General features: G+C 44.5%; 1 long non-coding RNA gene across 1 annotated transcript; it reads left to right on the top strand.

Annotated features, from left to right (window-relative positions):
* LOC121087572 lies at positions 1-2795 on the top strand. Its single transcript, XR_005827655.1, has 3 exons — positions 1-103; positions 519-660; positions 2521-2795. It is a non-coding gene; the product is annotated as an uncharacterized LOC121087572 (long non-coding RNA).
* Positions 2796-3219: the final 424 nt, after the last annotated feature.

The raw sequence follows: 3219 nt of genomic DNA, 5'->3' as shown, positions 1-3219 counted from the left end.
GAAAGAAAGGAAGTGAAGAAGCTGGTAGAGTTGAAACACCCAGTTGAACTACATCTGGCCCAAGAAAAGAAAATAAACCTCCACTGCAGAAAGACTGTAAGAGGTGCGGCTTTTTAGCATGGTGAAGAGGTATCCCTGAGTAGAAGTCATGTTTTATTAAACTTTAGTGTGAAAATTGGTGTACCTAACTGTGAGCAGATGCCAGCCTCGTGTTAGTTCTTGCAAGGTACTTCTGTACACCAGCCCCTAGTTTTCAATAGCTGCCAAAACAACTGCAGATGCAGGTTGCCCTGCAGTTCTCCTGGGAAAAAGGGAGTCTTTCATTCCTCTTTTCAGGTGAAATTTGGACTCTCCAAGTGTATGTGACACAGGAATACTGGTTTTTCTCAGTAGTTCTTGGTGTGTCAAGCATGTTAAAGATGAAGCAAGCTGTGTCTGTGCTGTTTACATGAGAGTATGTGAAAAAGTCCAGTTTTGTACCTTTGCTTCATTGTTTTCGTGACTAATGTGCTGTGCAGGTTGAAGAGACTGCTGAGCAGAGCTACAAAGAAACTAAGGGTGTATGAGGAGAGAGGGGGACTGTCCCAGCTTAATCTGCAGGGAGCAATGAAGAACAGGTATTCTGAAATGGTCGATGAAGTTGGCAGGTTAAGAACAAAGGTGAGCTTTGCTTTGTTTGGGTTATTTTGGTGGTGGTGGTTTTTCTTTTGGAACCTCTGTTCTTTCTTTATACTTCTTTTCATGTTGTTGATTTTGACTTTTTTTTTCTTGGCTGTATTTCTGAATTGATTTGACTGGTTTTTAATGTTCCTTCTATGGTCACTGTAGTAGGCGACTTTAATACTGATGTAGCTCTTAGGGGTAAAGATGGAAGTGTTACGTACACAGCAGTATCTGCGAGGGCACATCAGGGGTAGGCTGTCCTGCAGAGGAAGGGCAAAGCAAGAGCCACAGCAAGGCTGGCAGGGTCTGTGACCACACAGGCCAGGGATCAGCCCCACAGGCCCTCACCAAGAAGAGCAGAAGAGTTCTGGGGACAGTAAGCAGAGTCCGCCAAGAGTGCAGATCACCAGGCCAGTCCATAGGGATGGGCAGGTCTGCAGTCCTACTGGGATGTCACATCCATGGGTGAGGGTCAGGGCTGAGAGCAGTGAAGGCCCAGCACAGGCCTGGCTGCAGCTTGAGGCCGTGGCAGCATCGTCTGGCTCCGAGGGATGCATTCCCTCTCAGAAGTGAGGGGAGTAACGCCACCATCACTCGGAACAACTCTGTGCAGTTGGCCTTGCCCAAGGTCACCCCCAGAAGCCTGTCTCAGGCATGAGTTGAGCAGGAGGCAGTTGGGGGTTTGCTTTTTGGAATGGTGTCTTTGCTTCCCAGGGCACAATGCAGTATGAGGTGATGCGGTAAAAATGCAGTAACTTATTGCTTACTATTAACTGACTCAGTCCGTCTTTCCTGGTCTTGGAGACCCAGAAATGCTTTTGAGGTTGCTCTGGCTGTTTGGTAGCATGGAACCTTTTATCTGCTTCTCCGCTCATTACTGAGATTTGTTGCTAAAGTAGCTGTGTTTCAAAATTATGCTCCTTTTTAGAAGATATTATTGTAGAATGAGTCAACTGCCTTGACAGTGGCTCATTTTTAGTTCACAGGTTAGCAGCATATTTGTGTCCTGTTGGAAGAGTTATTTTGAATGACAGGGAATGGAATTACGTTTGGGCAATTTTAAATAAGTGTAAAGTTTCTACGTATTCCAGAGACTTTCAAGTGTTGACTCTGGTGGTTTCCCCCTCTTTTTAAAAAATAAAAGATGGTGGGATATCATGTTTTATGGTTAATAGGTATAGACGATGGATGTTTCTGGAGGGGGAAAGAAGGGGATAGAGCTGTAGTTGACCATTGGGACCTATGGGAAGTCTGATATTTCCTGGAAATCTTTTGAAAACAAACTGTAGCTTTGACCTAAAGAGACTGTCTTCTGCCACCAGTGCTGTAAAAGCGGTGTTCTGAACCCCTACTTCCGGATCTTTTAGCGTAATGGAAGGAAAGGGTATCCGTTTCTTGCCTTGTCAGTTCTGTGACGAAGCTTTGAGTGCGTGACAGTATGTGACAATTCCTCTGAAGCGTGATACATGTTTTTTTTCTGATGAAACCAGAATGTGGCTGTGATGTAACTGGGTATGGGTGTGTTTGATTTCCTATGATCGTATGAACATCTCACAGAAGAATAGCCCTAGTGCTTTTCAGCCTAGCCCTACGGGTGTAATGCCGCTGGTTTGGTACTTCTTGGTCTGTGACCCACTGCAGAGCTGAGAAAGGATGGGAACCTGAGGAATACTGTCAGAAATTATGTGAAAACTGTTCTCTTTTTAAAAGAAGAGCCTGGTTTCACTTTTGTTTTAACACTGAATCAGCAGATGATAAATACAGTCTTGATGGCCAACTCCTTTACCAATTTTCACAGATTTGACTAATTTTAGATCCCTCTGAGTACCCTGGTTTTTTCCCCTTTCCTGTCTACAGGTTGATGAACTTTCCCAGCAGCTGGAGATGGAGTCTAAAAAAGGCATGCAGCTAGAAGCACAAAATCATGATTTGTGAGAGGAGTTGTCCACCATGCATGGGAACCATGAAAAATTGGAAAAGAGCAAAAGCCAGCTGAAAGAAGAGGTGGCTAATCTCAAACACCATATGGAGACTAACATGGTGGATCACAGCCAAGTAGAACAATACAAAAGAGAGGTGGAAGAACGAGCTGCACAAGAAATAAGACAAAAACTGCAAGAAGTCAATCTGATTTTGCGGGTAAGTTAATTTCTTATGTGTGTCTCATATACTTTTGTTTTGGTTGTCATTTTTAGCAGAGGTGGTGGTGCCTGATTCCATGTGTTACACTGTACTTCTGTTTTTCCTGAAGGGCAGTGGGAGAAGGGAATATGGTTGGGCAAGAGTGCTTTCATGTGTGTGCAGTGTGCCTGCAGGCCCTGAATCAAAAACTTGCCCAAGGTAGATTTTCATTTTGCAATTCTTGGAGGGGTATCACTGTCCACTGGTCTTGTTCTCATTGTTTATCCCTGAATGGGTATTGCAACTTATTGTCACAGCCAGGCATACACATCTTCCTTAGTCATTGCACAAGGGGCAACGCTCAGAAAAGAAGTCACCAAAGCTGCAGGGTGGGGTGTGAGGGTGAGGCATCTCCATACTTTCTTTGAGGAATGC

This window comes from Falco naumanni, chromosome 4 (assembly GCF_017639655.2).
Source record: "Falco naumanni isolate bFalNau1 chromosome 4, bFalNau1.pat, whole genome shotgun sequence".
NCBI classification, from domain to species: Eukaryota; Metazoa; Chordata; class Aves; order Falconiformes; family Falconidae; genus Falco; species Falco naumanni.
The sequence above is the reverse complement of the archived record's forward strand: the minus strand, read 5'-3'. Positions and strand labels throughout refer to the sequence as shown.